This window comes from Equus caballus, chromosome 9 (assembly GCF_041296265.1).
Source record: "Equus caballus isolate H_3958 breed thoroughbred chromosome 9, TB-T2T, whole genome shotgun sequence".
Taxonomy (NCBI): domain Eukaryota; kingdom Metazoa; phylum Chordata; class Mammalia; order Perissodactyla; family Equidae; genus Equus; species Equus caballus.
In genome coordinates this window covers 59594047-59610555 of record NC_091692.1, presented here as the reverse complement: position 1 = coordinate 59610555, position 16509 = coordinate 59594047, and the positions used below count along the sequence as shown (strand labels likewise).

The 16509-nt window shown below is 39.2% G+C and overlaps 1 long non-coding RNA gene across 1 annotated transcript in view; it reads left to right on the top strand.

Moving 5' to 3' along the window:
- LOC138915608 (uncharacterized) overlaps positions 1–9978 on the top strand; it is a 109021-nt gene extending 99043 nt beyond the window's left edge. Inside the window, exon 3 of the long non-coding RNA XR_011421643.1 lies at positions 4313–9978. This is a non-coding gene — a long non-coding RNA (uncharacterized lncRNA). The remainder of the gene's footprint in view (positions 1–4312) is intronic.
- Positions 9979–16509: the final 6531 nt, after the last annotated feature.

Below are 16509 nucleotides of genomic sequence, written 5' to 3'. Positions count from 1 at the left end.
CTGCCTAGCTGGCTCGGACTCTGAACCCAAAGAATGCTGATCACAGGTGTGGTCAGCTTGGGAAGTAAGATTAACCCTGAATCATTTCATGCACTAATCTTTGGGGGCAGAGGTGGGGGCATCCGTGCAACTGGGAAGGAAATGCACTGCACAGAGACATGGGGGAGAACTCTGCCTACGAATGAGAGTGGCAGAAAGTGGACATGATGAAGGCTTAGTCGAGCCTGCATTGCAGGAAGCATCAAACCTGTAAGGTGATACTTCTGATACCTACCGAACCTCTTAATCTCAAATTCACGAGCCCAATGCACAATAAGCCAATCACTGAGACACCCGTGCTTGGAGATGGAGAAAGGTTTATTTGAATTGGCCAAAATGAGAGGGCGGAAGACAGGTTCTCTCAGTCTACCTTAATAAAAGAAGAAAGCAGGGGCTCTTTATAGAGCTAAGGAGCTTGGGAGGAGGAGTTTTGGAGAAGCAAAGAGGAAATCCATGTTTCTTTCACTCCAAATAAGCCCTTGGGCAATCAGACTTCTGGGGTCAAGGACAGGTGGGGACTGGTTATCTGGTGATCATAACTTCCTTAAAGGCACTCTTTTCCCTCTGCAAAACAAGCTCATAAATCCCTGTGATCCTTGAGTCACCCCTGAGGTTAAGCAAGAAAACAGCAAATTGACAAGATTAACTTCTTTTCATCTGTGTCTGTGTGGACAACAAGGTCAAGGGTAACCATGTTCTTATTGAATATTTACAGTAACCCTCAGGTACCCGGTTTCACTTCCATGAATTTTACTTCTGATTTATCAGACTTTCCAAAGGCCACTATGTTTAGTTTTAACCCTACAACCAAAGAGAGATGAGAAGACCTTGGAGAAGCTCCAATGAAAGGCTTGCCTCATCGTGGCGGCACCCCTGAGCCCAGTCCAGGATCACATAGAGCGGCACCAGCCTCAGGAAGGTACGGATATGGCAAAACCAGCATTTGGGGAGGAAAACACTGTCTTGCTCTTTCTCACTACCTGTGAATTGCTGGCCTAAAGAAGGAAAAGGTGCAAAAGGGTTGTCTTATCAGTGTATATTTCAAGTCCTAACTTCTTATGGGCTGGTTTCTGTTATGCCCAGTTTGATATTGCTCAGCCCTTATGACTGGATTTTGGCTAAACATGGAAGATCAGCAGCTGTCCTTGGAATACTTTGATTCAATAGAAAAGAAATTGCTATTAAAAACACATTTGTGATATTCAACCTGGTCTCCCTTTTTCAGTTTCATCTCATTTCTCTTAATCATATTCAGAGATAGCATGAGAATGAAAGCATTTGTTTGTCCAACAAACACTTATTGGGCCCCCACCTTCTTTGCGCACTATGCAAGACATCGTGGAGGAGAAAAGAAATATATGCTACAAAGACACTCCCTCAAAGAGCATGTAGTTCCCTTGGAAACACGGGATATACTCATGTGCAAACTTAAAGAGCAATTGAAGAATTTCACTGTACTACAAATATCTAACAGTGCAAGAGGTACCACAAAGCACGGTATGATTCTGAGGAAAAGGAATGGCATCAGCAAAAAGTGTGTGAGTTCCATGGACAAAGAGAACTATTTAGTGGTTACCAGGGGGAAGAGGGGTGGCGAGTGGGCACAAAGGGTGAAGGAGTGCACCTATAAGATGACTGACAATAATGTACAACTGAAATTTCACAATGTTGTAAACTATCATAACCTCAATAAAACAGACAAACAAACAAACAAACAAAAGTGTGTGAGTTCAGAAGAGCAGAAAGAGAACACTAAATACTGGAGCTCAGGAAAGGTTTGCTGGCGGAGACAGTAAGTTAACTAGAACTCAGAGGTGGCACTCCACATGAGAAGGGGGAGGCATTCCAAGGGGCAAAAGCAAAGATGAGGTAGACAAGCACACGGCATGTTTTGAGAACAAGTCTAACTTAGAGGAAAAGATTCGTGAACATGTGGCGTGTTGTGGCAGACACAATTTCCAGCCCTGACTCATCCCGTTAGTGCTGTGTGACCTTTAGCCAGTCTATTAAGCCAGTTATGCCTGAGCTTATTTATCTGTAAAATGGGAATTCTTGCTCGCCCTCTGACTTGCATGAGGGTACTGTAAAGATTAAATGAGGTTAATAGGCGTGAAAATGCTTTGTGATACCAGCATAAGGGACAGATTAGAGACAGACTGAAATGCCAGCCAGCGTTTGACTTTAATTCTTTAAGTAATAAGAAGTCAATGAAAATCTTTGAAGAAGGGAGTGAATGACATGATGAACAAGGTGTAAGGAACCTAATTCCCTTCTCCAACTCCCTCCTGCAGCCCAGCAATCAGTCTCTCTTCTCTGCTGACAATTTTCTGTGATGTCAATTCAACATCTCCTGCAGGCGCCGGGAGGAAAATCCAGTCCCAGCTCTTGGGAAGATCTGTGCAGCCTTGAAACAATCATGCTATGTAAATCAAAAGCCTTGCTCAGTCCTCCTCCTCCACTTGAGTATATCTATTGTTTTTGGAACTTCATCCAATTTATGCGCATTTCAAGATGCTTCATACCGTGTACAGAGCATTCTTGTACTGTATCACCAGAAAGCATCCTTGTTTTATGATGTGCTGTCTTTGGCTAGGCAGCTCTAAGGATCGTTAGCCCTCTTCCCCATTTCACTGCCTTGCCGAATCCAAACACGCTTCTAACCCCCTGTAATCTTTTTAAGATTATCTGCCTTTTGAGATGAATAGGTTTACTTCTTCTTATCTTTAAATATGACTTTAATCACTGCTAAAATTCATAATATTACAAAGTTTAACTTAGGGATGAGTCATTTTGCAGCAAGTTGGAAAATCATTAAATATCCAAAATCTTAATCAAATACAGTTAATTTTTAAAAACACATTATCCAGCTTAGTTCTTCCTCTCTTTGTTTGAAACAATTGAAAGGTTTAAAGAAAATTAAAAGATAATGTCTAAAAGTCCTTTTTAACCCCATGAGCGTTTCTATGATTTTTAGTTCCTATTTGCCTAGGTAAGTGAATGAATAAATGAGTAAATTGAAACAACTCGATCTGAAAAAATGAATTTTTTTTTATACCATTCATCTCTTTTCAGGAGTCAGCAAACTTTTTCTGCAAAGGGCCAGATAGTAAATATTTTCAGGTTTGTGGGCCATATGGTCTTTGTCAGAACTACTCAACTCTGCCATTGGAGCATGAAAGCAGCCAGAAACAATACAAAAATGAGGGGCGTGACTGTATTCCAATAAAATGTTATTTACAAAAACCGGCAATGGTTGGATTTGGCCTTTGGGTTGGTCTAGTTCACTTGTTCTCAAACTTTGGTGCGCATCAGAATGACCTGAGCAACTTGTGACAAAAATAACTGTTCAGAGCCCAGATTCTGATCCTATGGGTTTGGGCTGGTGCTGGGCCTCCCATGGTTATTCTGATGTACCAAAGTTTGAGAACCTCTGCTCTTTTTCCTTAAGAAATGCAGCTCCAAAGTCTTATACCAACTACCAAAATTTTGATAAGAAATTCATAAAAGGGAGCTTTTATGAGAATCAAAGAGAATCAAGACAATCAAAGTTGGCCTGATGAAGATTAGCGTATTTTAAATTGCAAAAATAAAACAATTTCTGCATTTCTAGAATTTAGGGACTAATAATTTTGATCCATAACTCCAGCTAGTATCAATTTCTATAAGTCATCTAAATGGTGATTAAATTATAGAACTAGAAATTAATAAATTTATTTATAAATCTATTCTAGAACTATAGCTGTAGCTGAATAGTATAGAACTATATTAAATAATAAGTAAATTATAGAACTATAGCTATAGTCAAATAACATTTTGGATTTAGTCCTTAAGGTATAAACTGAATTTAAACAATCTCAACTGATTTTAAAAGGTTCATCCTTCCAGCCTCTAAAATAGTTTACAACTATTATTATTAAAATTATCACAACCAAAAAATTACTTAATAATAAGAGCTTTACAGCCCATAAAATACCCCACTGTTTTAGCATAGCATCCGTTAATACTTTGTAAATCTGGATCCAGATTTTTCAAAAAGCTTGTTGAAAGCTACTCAGCAAAGCAATGAAAAGCTAGAAAATATTTTTTTCCATATAGAAATTGAGAGGAGCCTGAGTCCCGCCCTGCACAAAAGCATTTCTCATACGAAGAAAAGACACTCAAATTACAAACAGATGGCCAATCACATGGTAATCAATTAAAATATATCAGGTGAGGTCTGGTTCCAAATTTGAATTCCATTTTTGTTGGCTAACCCCAAGACTTTCCTTCACAGTGGGATGAGCTGCCACGTGGAACTGGAGGCTCCGGCCACTCCATGTCCTCCCACCCTGGATGGCAAGAATGAAGACTGACGCAGAAGCAGAGAACTTGACATCTAAGAAGGCTTGTATTACTCTTGAGCCCACCTGCCAGCTGGTGGTGATGGATGGGGGAGTAAACTGTAGCCCTTCTGGGCCAGTAGATGAGTTTCCATTTGGTGCTTCTTTGTTATTCAACTCAAAGCTAATAATTTTTTTATTTTCTTGTTTTCCTTACTTTCTCTTAACAGTATGCTGCCTGCGTGGCAAACTGTACAAATACAGATTAGGTTAAAAAAAAAAACAGAGTTCAATTCTTGAATTTTAACATGCATTGAAGAATATATATACAAAAATCACTTCATTTCCCTGCACTTCAATTTTTGATAAATGAGAGAATAACACTTTTTAATGTATTTAATTACAAGACAATAAACAGGTTAATCTTGGCTGTAAGGCAGTTGGACATTAGAACAGAGGAAATTCAATAATCTGATATTTTAAATTGTTTTTGTAAGTGATACAAAGCTGTTTTAAATATGTGGTTAATGATGCAAGACTTTAATGCCTGTATAATTAAGAAGTGATTTTTATATTTGCATTTGGCAAATATAAACTAACTTATAAATGCTTAACAACACAGTAATGATCCCTGTATGTGTCCAAATCCTCTTAAACCCAGGGCATTCCCTCCCAATGATGACATATTTAATACTCTCCAGTTTTTATTTTGAAAAGCTGCTAATCCTCAGCTTGTCCTCACTAAAGTGAGTACTGGTGATCTCACTGGTTTTGTTGGAGGTAAGGTGAACCACACAGAGACCCTCTCTGAACCCTCTGGTAATGCCTAACACACAGTTCTCAGCAACGAACAAGTGTCCGCCACACACCACCACTGCTGACCCTGTTCCAGGGCGTGGTCAATAAAGCCCATAGTATTCTGGAACTGATTCTTAGAGGTCAAACTTGTAACTGTATTTTCCCCAAAGATAGTGGAATAAAATGCCTTTAGTTTGCTTGATTTAATTTTTCCCCCAAAAGAACAAGCATCATGGCCCAAGAATGTTGGTTTACTACCAAACTGATATTTTATCTTTAAAGTCACAATACTCTTAAACAATTTACTCTCTGGATTGTATTCCCTCTGTCTCTCATCAGTTTGAAATCAACCCCTGCACTTTTCTCATATTGTGATCCAAGAAGACGCACATTCATATCACATCTAATATACATCTCCCAGCCCTCCGTTATGTGACTTTCACTTTTCATCTCTAAGTTAAACAATGAGTTGCTTACTTGTACCTTCTACTTGTAAAGTGCAGGGATCTTTGTTTGCTTAACTTTCTATGTAAAGTGCTACTAACCTCCTTAAGAATAACTTAAGAAGCATCTTGTTGAAACTTCTCAGAGTACATTTCTAAAATGAAAATGAATTAAGTAAAATAAAAAACAACTCATTCATCCTAAAGGAAGTCTTTTCATATACACGTATGCTTTTTTCCCTTCTTTTGCTTCTTCCATCAAGTATCAAACTGTAGTATATCAAAATCTCAAATAAACAAGGCTCCTCAGTTCCAAAATAAGGAAAGGGAAGCACAAAGATTCTCTTCTCAGGGGACTTTATATTTTCAATGCTCTCTTCTCTAGACAAACCATGACTTTTTCAGTCATGTATTCTCTCTCCACTATTCTATCTGCCCAAATCCTGTTCATTCTCTGACACTTTACTCAAGTTCTGCACACTCAATAGTGTTCTCTAACTTCCTTAAACCAGACAGCTACACGCTTTCTGGCTGGATATATTTCTGACATTGCATGCAGATTAGCCTTCAATTGTTCTCTAATGGTTTTCTTTTTTCTTTCTTTCTTTTTTTTTTTTGGAGGAAAATTAGCCCTGAACTAACTACTTCCAATCCTCCTCTTTTTGCTGAGGAAGACTGGCCCTGAGCTAACTTCTGTGCCCATCTTCCTCTGCTTTATACGTGGGATGCCTACCACAGCATGGCTTTTGCCAAGCAGTGTCACGTCCACACTCAGGATCCAAACCGGCGAACCCCAGGCTGCCAAAAAGCCGAACGAGAGAACTTAACCGCTGCGCCTCTGGCTGGCCCCTTCTAATGGTTTTATATCTGTGCTTTGTGGCTTGCCCAAAGTCACATAATCAGTAAGTGCTTATGAGGAAATGACAGTCCATGGCTGCTGGCTCTAAATTCCTGGATCTTTCTCTCCACATCATGCATCTCCTTGAACACTGCTCTCTGTTACTCTTTGCTCAGAAGAAGGGAGAGGTTGTCCTTTCTCCAAAGGACTTAGTATCTCATGTGCTGTCAAACTACTTTGCCTCTATAAGTTACATTCTTCTAACTGGTTCTTTACTCCTTGGATTTCTCCTTCTCTGTCTCCTTCAGGGGCCTCATCCTCTTACTGCTCTTTCCAGTTTGAGAGTCCCCAAAGTTTATCTTCAGTCTGTTTCTCCTTTTGTGTTCTTTACATCAGTATCTTCATTTATCTACATGAGTTCAACTGCTCAAGTCTAGATTACTTAGCTCCAGTCTCTAGCCCTACACTCTCTCAAGTTCCACTGTTATATTTTCTGGTACCTGTTTAACAATTGAAATAGGTTTTTTAAAACGATCTTATCATTTTGCCTGTATCAGCTCCTCCTCCTACCTTCCTGAGTTCTCCCAAGTGAAAATCTCAAATTCATCTTTTCTTTCTCCTGCATCCCCACTCCAATCCCTAGACAAGTCTTATGAGGCTGTTCCTTCTTTTCCATTCGTGGTGGCATCTCCCTAATTCGGGGCCTCTTCGTCTCTCTTCTGATCAACTGCAATAGATATCAAACTCTTTTTCTCACTTCCTGTCTCCCTGCCCCAATCCTTCCTACACATCATTTGAAGCCAGGGAGTAAATGATGCCAAAACAGAGAAGGCAAAGCTAGTCAAGTGCCTTGAGCTTAAATAGGTAGAAAACCAACATTTAAGGATGAAGCAGAATATGTCAATAGATCAATATTTTAAAACTATTGAACAATTTAGGTGGAAGGAGAGAGAGACAGAGAAAGAGAGAGAGAGAGACACACATTCTGAAGGGATATCCTGAAAGCCAAGGAGGAGAAGCAGGGAGGGGTCAAATACTGAAGAGATCAAAGAGGATATTTATCTCTGATACATTCTTCCTTCTTACCATCTATCTTCTTATCATACCACCAAGAAGAAATAATACTTACCATTAAAGCAAAAAAAACCAAAAAAACAAAATTGATAGCCACTTCATTTTGGTTTTTACAATTAGTTGCACCTGTCAGAGTAATACTCTCAAAAGATTGGCAGAGTAGGAAGTCAGAGCAGTATTAATTAGGATACAAGCCTAGATCCTTGGAATGCACGAAAGTGTTCTTTTTATGAGAGCAATAATTACTACTGTACCAGTCTCAACACAATCTCTTTTATAAGGTTGTGTTGTGTATATCCACCAATGCTGAAGAAAAAGTGTTAGGTTTTATTAACCCCAAGTAAACATTTAGACTTTATCAGAGAAAATAAAATTAAACAAGTATTTCATGTAATAATAAACACATTGCATCCTTGAAACAAAGTGTTTCTCATTTGACCACACTTTAAAATCATTTGCAACTGAATCAAGAAATGGCAGAATAAGCGGCCATTAAAAACTCCTGGGTACATTTAGTCTCCAACCAAAGGTAATCAGCCCCTAGGAGGGTTTGTACAAAATGAAGGCATCTTTATTTAGAGCAGACTCTTACCAACTGTGGTTTCCAACCCTCTAGTGAGTTGCGAAATCAATTTAGTGGGTCATGACCAACATTTCTTTCTTTTTCTTTTTTTTTTTTGAGGAAGATTAGCCCTGAGCTAACATCTGCTGCCAATCCTCCTCTTTTTGCTGAGGAAGACTGGCCCTGAGCTCACATCTGTGCCCATCTTCCTCTAATTTATATGTGGGATGCCTAGTACAGCATGGCTTGACAAGCGGTGCCATGTCCGCACCTGGGATCCGAACCGGCGAACCCCAGGCCGCCGAAGCGGAATGTGCTCACTTAACCGCTGTGCCACCCAGATGGCCCCATGACCAACATTTCTTAAGAAATGAAATAGAATAAAATAAAAATGTTAGAGTGCATCACAAATTGTAAGGGTTTTACTTCACGAAACTTTTATTCAGTAAATAAATCTGTATGTACCCATGCACTGTGTTACAATGTAAAAGATACATCTTCTGTGTTACAGTCAAAAACGTTTGAAAAACTGGTTTAGGGCAGTATAACATGCTTCTTGCTGCTTAAAACAAACCAAGAATAACAGCAGCTAATTCCCTCAAATTATCCTGCCTTACGCCATCCTACCTATTCCTGAAGTAGCTGCTCCAAAAAGATAGCCTGCCTCTCTCCTCTGCTCCACCTTCAGTGCATTTCTCACACGAGTGATTCTCAAAGTGCTCTCCATGGACCCCTGGAGGTCCCTGAGACCCTTTCAGAGAGTCTTCAAGTACAAAACTATTTCATTGTAAGATTAGAACATTATTTACATTTTCACTGTGCGGACATTTGCATTCATGGAGCAAAGACAAGATGGGTAAAACTGCTGGGGCCCCAGCACCAGTTGAGGCAGTGACACCAAATTGTAGCAGTCAATGTAATGGCACTGCCATGCACTTGCAGATTTTTCTTAAAATGCCAATTTCACAGTGACCTTGATAAAGCAGTAAAAAGTATTCACCTTACTAAATGTTGACCCTTGAGCACATATCGTTTTAATATTCTCTGTGAGGAAATGGGAAGTTCTCATAAAGACCTCGATGCATACCAATTACGGTGGTTGTCTCAAGGAAAACTATGTGTGTTGTGAGCTGAGCTAGCTGCTTTTTAACGGAATACCATTTTTACTTGAGAGCAAACTATGCTTATTCAGATGTGGGTATTTGGCAGACATTTCTTCTAAAATGAACAAAGTGAGACTATCACTTCAAGGAAAACAACTGAAAGTATTTATTGCCAATAATAAAATTCCAGCTTCATAGTAAAAATGAAAATTTTAGAAAACTTGACAGTATAACAATACTTAAAGAATTTTGGGATGAAATCAGTGGTTATATTAATGAAAGTGATTGCTTGATGTTGAATAATGAAATGTGTCAACATTTGGAAGATCTGCATAACTCAGCAAATCAATATTTTCCAAATGACCAATGCATGGTACAAGTACAAGATAGACCAATGGATTTTAAAGGAATGGAGCACAAAAAGCCATTGATATGGTTTCAGAATCCACCAACTTTTAAGAAACCAATCTTTAAGAAACTATCACTTTTTGAGTTCTGGTGTCAAATCAAAAAGAAATAGCCACAATCATCTAAAAAGGCTATTAAAATACTCCTCCTTTTTCCAGGTACATATTTGTGTAGGCCAAATTTTCTTCATTTATTTCAACCAAAATGGTGTATCACATCAGATTGGATGCAGAAGCAGAAATGGAACTACAACTGTTTTTTATCAAGCTAGACATTAAAGATATTTATAAAAATGTAAAACAATGCCACTCTTCTCATCTTTTCTGGTTAAAAGTCTCTTATGTTACTATGTAATGGGCTTATTATTTTCAATGAATAAATTTTTTAAAATTTTTCTCAGCTTTAATTTCTAAAGATTTTATTTTTTTTTCCTTTTTCTCCCCAAAGCCCCCCAGTACATAGTTGTATATTCTTCGTTGTGGGTCCTTCTAGTTGTGGCATGTGGGACGCTGCCTCAGTGTGGTTTGATGAGCAGTGCCATGTCCGCACCCAGGATTCGAACCAACGAAACCCTGGGCCACCTGCAGCGGAGCGCGCGAACTTAACCACTCGGCCACGGGGCCAGCCCCTCAGCCTTAATTTCTAATACAATAAATATTGATAGATATAACACACATAAACAAAAGCTCTAGGGGTCCTCAATGATTTTTAGGGTCCTGATACCAAAATGTTTGAAAACCACTGTCCTAGACCTTATTTGATTCCTCTCTCAAAAATCGCCAAATCCAAAAATATGAACACTTATTTGAGCTTCTGAGCCAAGAATCAATTATACTGTTTGAGAAGAGCTCACTAAGGAGTATGGATTGGGGATATATAAAGCCATTTCTGGGTTTAAAAAATGAATTTCCTAACTGGAGAATATTTAATGTACATGTCATGCAGTAGGCAAGGATGACATACAGCCTCAAATAAGAACTTTAATATTTTCTCTCCTGCTTATCTCAATTTTAAAGTGTTCACTTTTAATTACTATACTGTCAAGCTGGGTGTCATGTACAAACATAACCTTTATTCATCAGGTGAAGACACAATTCTAATCTGACACTTTAAATGCCTCATCTCACCTGAGATGTGAATCACACGTGATCCAAAATGCCTGCCACAGTGCTTCCAACATCAAGAGATCCACTTGATGAAATGCCAGTGCGAGAACTCAGGTGCCCATGCTCAGGAACACTCCAGAACAGACGTTCTCCTACAATGAAAGTTCATATGAAATCTACATGATTTAATTACATTCATCACACTGGAAATCAAATTCTATGCCAATGATACATGGTTCTTGGAGCTTATTTTACAAACATTAACTAATTAATCTGCAAAACATCCCTGAGAGGCAAGACATAATGATATATGAGCTGACAACTTAATTATGTCTAATTATTCATAAGATTTCCCCCTTCCAATTGTTTTCTATTGCCAGTTCAGAGAAGAGGGCCTGCTACGTGCTTAAATCACATGTGGAAATCAATTATCACTTACTTCATCCAGAACTCTCTTGCTACAAAGTGCCCGCATTTCCTTTTAGAGCAGATCAACCTGTACCATTTTCTACTGGAACAGCTCATAGAAACTCTAAAGCTCCCAAACATTAATCTAGTGCTGAACTCATAGTTCTATATCTTAAATGACTTTCTTTGCTCCATTTTTACTCCCAAGCAATTTTGATTATTATCCCAATTGCCTTGACCAATTTTTCTCCACGGTCCTCTTTTCTTCCCACTGTATTTTTTTCCACTGTAAAGACACTCACAGACACAGGCCCTGTCATCCATGCAGTTTCTTTCCTCCATGCTTGTCATTGGAAGTCCAAACTGCGTTCTCTGTGCTTTTGTTCCATTGCTTCCCTGACTTGAACACTTCTGGGGTTTCCTCAATCTCACTGCATCCCCTCATTTCTCATTCCACTTAAAATTAGGCAACTTTGTTCCATCTGATAATTCTACTTCAACTGCTAAACTTTCTCCTCTGCAGCAAGTTGGGCCTTGAAAGTGAATGCCAAAAACATTGCTAGAAGACATATTGTGAAGTGGGATGATACTATTTGTGAAAAAAAAAGATATTATACAATTATGCTTAAAAATGCATAGGTTATCTCAGAAATGGGAAATAAATAACAATTCTTGTGAGTACTGTATTAGGGTTCTCCAGAGGAACAGAACCAACAGCATGTGTGTGTGTGTGTGTGTGTGTGTGTGTTTAGAGAAAGAGAGACAGAGAGATTTATTTTAAGGAACTGGCTCACATGATTGTGGGGAGTGGTAAATCCAAAATCTGCAGAGTAAGCTGGCAGGCTGAAAATTCCAGCAGGAGTTGGTACTGCAGTCTTGAGTCTGAAGGCATAATTCTTTCTTCTTGGGGAAGACTTCAGTCTTTGCTCTTAAGGCCTTCAACTAATTAGATCAGGCCTATCCCCGTTATGGAGGGTAATCTACTTTACTCAAAGTCTACTGATTTAAACGTTAATTGCATTTAAAAATACCTTCACAGCAACATCTAGACTGGTGTTTGACCAAACAACTGGGCTCCATAGCCTAACCAAATTGTCATATAAAATTAGTCTCACAAGAGCCTACTTTGTTTGAGAAAGCATTTAAGGCGACTGTCTGTATTTTCATCTTTGTAATCTTACTAGCTAACAATATACTAGGTATTCACTACCTACTAGGTATGCACTACCTATTTATTCAGTGGTCAAGTAAATGAATGTGTGTTAGACGTGTGTTTCCAGGAAAATTGTAAACTTGAAGGACAGTATTTCTCTTACATTTCCTATAAGTATGGCAATCATATAACCCAATTTTCCAGAGTAGTACTGATGTCAAATGCTCTGTCCCATTGTCATACCATGTATACTAATTTTTAATTGTTGAAAATATGGTTACAATACCTCTAACAAGGAGTTTCATGCTGAACAAAGTCCTTACATCTCACTAAGTACTTATTGGTTGAAATGGAATTTCCAGCCAGAGGACGTTTTGTTTAAAATATGACAAAATACAACTGGGGGAAATTATCATTTCTCTTCTCATTTATTCCTGAGACGCAAAATGCAATCTGGTTCTTATGTTTTAAATTTTCCACGTCCTGTTTTTAGGGTGTGGTTATAATGAATTGCTGAGCCAATATGAAGTAAGATACTTGGTAATCAAGGGCAAGTTTAAACAGTGTTGAACATTTTTTTAAGGTGACTGTACATGCAGGTAATGTATCCAGGAAAGGGCTTGAATATAGAGAGAGGGACACAATTAGGCAAATAAAAATCTCTGTTTATGAATTGTCTCCGCAGGTAATAAAACCTTATGATTTCAGGAGGAAGGTTGATGAATTTTTTAAATATATATAAAGATAGTAGGCTCAAAAAATAAATAAAACATTAAGAATTGTCTTTTTCCAATAAAAATTACTTGGGGCTTTTCTGGACTGCTAAAATTATTTTTCTACTTTATAATCTGATGTGATTTTTTAAACTGCTGGTTTGTTCCAAAATGATATCTAAAAGGAGTACAATTTATACCACTTGGAGTTTAGATCGCCTTGGTGAAAATTTAAAGTTATTACAGAAAAATGAGTGATGAATTATCTTCAAGGAAGTCAGAAAGTGCTTGAACCGAAAGCCTTCAGATATTCAGTCAAAAAATTAGCTAGATTTAGTGACAGCTTGGGTACAGGGTTGACTATATGGAAGGGATGAAAGATGTCTTAGCTGTGCTAGGAGACTGGAATTATGCTGATCTCATTATGAGAAACAGAGAACCAGTCTGGAATGTTCAGTAGAGGAGTGAAGATGATAAGTGATTTTGAGCATGTCGAATTTAAGTGAAATGTGGAGAGACCCTGTAAACAGCTAGAAATACAGAATAAGAAGGCAGGTGAGAAATCAGAACATGAGTTGAAGTGTCCAGGATATTTACATAGAATTTATAAAAGTCCAAACAATTGGCCATGATTACCCCTTGCCTCCCCTATATCTACCCAACCCACAAATTTAGTCTTCCTGGACTCTAGCTGGATGGGGTGATTTGTAGGCCCCCTGCCAGGTCTTTGCACCTTCTAGGACATGTGACTGCTCTCTCCTCAGCTAGAATGCTCTCCTCCTTTCCCCAGCTCCACACCCCAACAACCCCTCACCCCAACTTCAACTCAACCTGCAGGTCTTACTTTAGATGTTGCTTCCCTGACTGCCCTCTTGCACACATACACACATACAAACACAGACAAACTTCTGTTAGGTTAGTTGCCCTCCTATGAGCTTCCAGAGTACTTAGTATTTATTTCTCCCATTACACTATGTTACGGATCCTGCTTACTCATTTGCCCATCCAACTTGAGTTTAAAGTTCCCAGGGGCAGGTATTGCAACCTTTCAATTATTCCCAACTTCATTATACATAGTAGGCACTCAATAAATTGAATGAACAGATGAATTATCACAGAGGATTGAACATAGGTAAGACCACAGAGGATAAAGCTCTCCGAAAGTATGTCTGAAAAAGAGAATGATAGTTGATACTCTCAAGTAGTTGGTAGTTGATGATAGTTGCTACTTCAAATAAGCTTAGAAGTACCTTGAAAAATTAATTCCCTGTTGTATATGTGTATCTTGTGGAATGGATGTTGAGGTTATGGTAGTATATTCTCATGTGGTTTTTCTGGTGAGACATGTAAGGGTAAAGCACACCCATGTGGGTGGTGGGCACGTCTTCTAAGAAGCCCAAAGCCATTTTCCAGGGCAGCCATCTAGAAAGGAAGTGAGTCTTAGACTGGAAGTGGAACTGAGGGTGGGTAGAAGGAGAAGCTTGATTTGGCTTTCTTGCTCTAGATATAGCAGCCACTAGGCACATGCAGCTGTTGAGCACTTGGAATGTGCTGGTCCCAACGGAGATGTGCCGCAAGTATAAAATATATGCCAGATTTCAAACTTCGGACAAAAAATATTTAATTAACAATTTTTATATTGATTACATATTGAAATAATATTTTGGCTATAGTTGGTTAAATAAGATACAGTATTAAAATTAATTTCATCTGTTTCTTTTTAATGTGACTACTAAAACTTTTAAAATTCCATATGTGGTTTGCATTATATTTCTATTGGACAGTGCTCGTCTAGACTTAAGAGGAGGTCTAGACACTTCTGAATGTGCTCCTGGGTGGAGCTGTTAAAGCAGCAGATGGGACAGGCCTGAAAGCCTGAAAACGAATCCATGTCTTGAAAAAGAAGAACAATTTATGAGCATCTCTGTCTCGTTTCCACCATTAGCAAAGACTTTCTTTCCGGTGCCTGCTATGAGCTGGGCACTGTCTAGGCATTGGAGCTACAGGATAAGCCAGGTGCAGATGGTCCTGCCCTCGTGAAGCGTGCTCTCTAGCTGCATAATTCAGTCCCTCCTCTGGGTCTGGAGATCTTCCTTTCACGACCGCCCTCCTTGGAGGAAAGAGAATGAGGGAAGGAAGCACAACATTTGTTATTATTTTGTTTGTTACTGTAATTAAATGTGTTGAATGTTTACTCTGTGACTAACATGTGGTAAGTACTTTAATGCTTTGTCTGGCTGGAACTTTATTAATAATCCTACAAAGCAGGAACTATTATTCCCATAAAGAGGAAGAAACTGAGGCTTGGGGAGGTAAGATAACTTGTCCAAGGCCACACGGCTGGTCAGAGACAAAGCCTGGATCGAAATTCAGGTCTGCCTGAATCCGGTGCCCCACTGCTAAGTACGATACACTACTACGCTTCATTTCCTTACAAATACACAGGTCAGAGGTACATTAACGGCTCCAGCTGGCGGAAATTTACAGGCACTAGACAGGCACTGTCTTAAGGACTTGATCCATACATACTCAATCCTCACAATAACCCTGAGAAGAATGGTTCTTTTTGCTGTTGTTATCATTATTCCTATTATACAAATGAGGAAACTGAATCCCAGAAAAATAATGCTAACCTGTGCAAGATTTTACAGCTACTAAATTGTGGCGTTGTTTGACTCTTAGCTCTTCTACGTTTAAAAGTGTCTGTATATTCCATCACTCTAAAATGCCCGTAAAAGATATTTTTTAAAACGTATCTATAAGTGAAAGCCAGCTGTCTTTGATTAGAGACTACCAGATATCCCAAGACGTTTTAGGGAGAGTGATTAGAACCTTCCAGAGCCTCTCTATCTTCCCCTAAGTAGCCAGGGGAGAAAAGAAACTGTTTGATGTTATTTGAAGAAGATAAACTTCTCCTAGACTCATCCTTCAGACTTGGAAACCTTCTGCATGATCAGCTAGTCCAAACCTCTCATTTCACAGATAAGAAAATGAGGGCCAGGGAGGTAATGCGACTTGCCCAGGGTCATGCAGCTGGCTAGTGGCAGAGCAGAACGAGAGCACACATGGTTTCTCACAGTGTGTGACTCTCTCTACAACCCACACTGCCTCCTGAGGACCTGCGAGGGCCTGGGCGAAATCGGGGGCCGTGTGGGGGGTGCCCCTCTGGCTGACAGGAGGCAGAGCTTACACTGTCTCATTGCACATACAGTTTCCAATACGTCCCCAAAGCATGGCCCTGGAGAGAACTACCTCATATCCCCATTCTTTATAGTCTATCCAGATAAACAGGACAAACCGTGTAAAAGTGGCATTAACTCTGCACGTGAAAACAGGTAGGTCTCCTTTCTTGCTTTTCTTTCTTTCAATCATGTGCAAACCGAGAAGTGCTTTTCAGAGGACGCGTGTGTTACTCGGTAGAGCAGCAGTGATACTTGACCGGCTAAGCAAGTTTAGGAAGTTGTGTTTGGGAGGAGACGCCTCCAGGAGAAACAGATGACACTTCATGCTGATCCTGGAAAATTTCACACACAGTAAAAAAAATT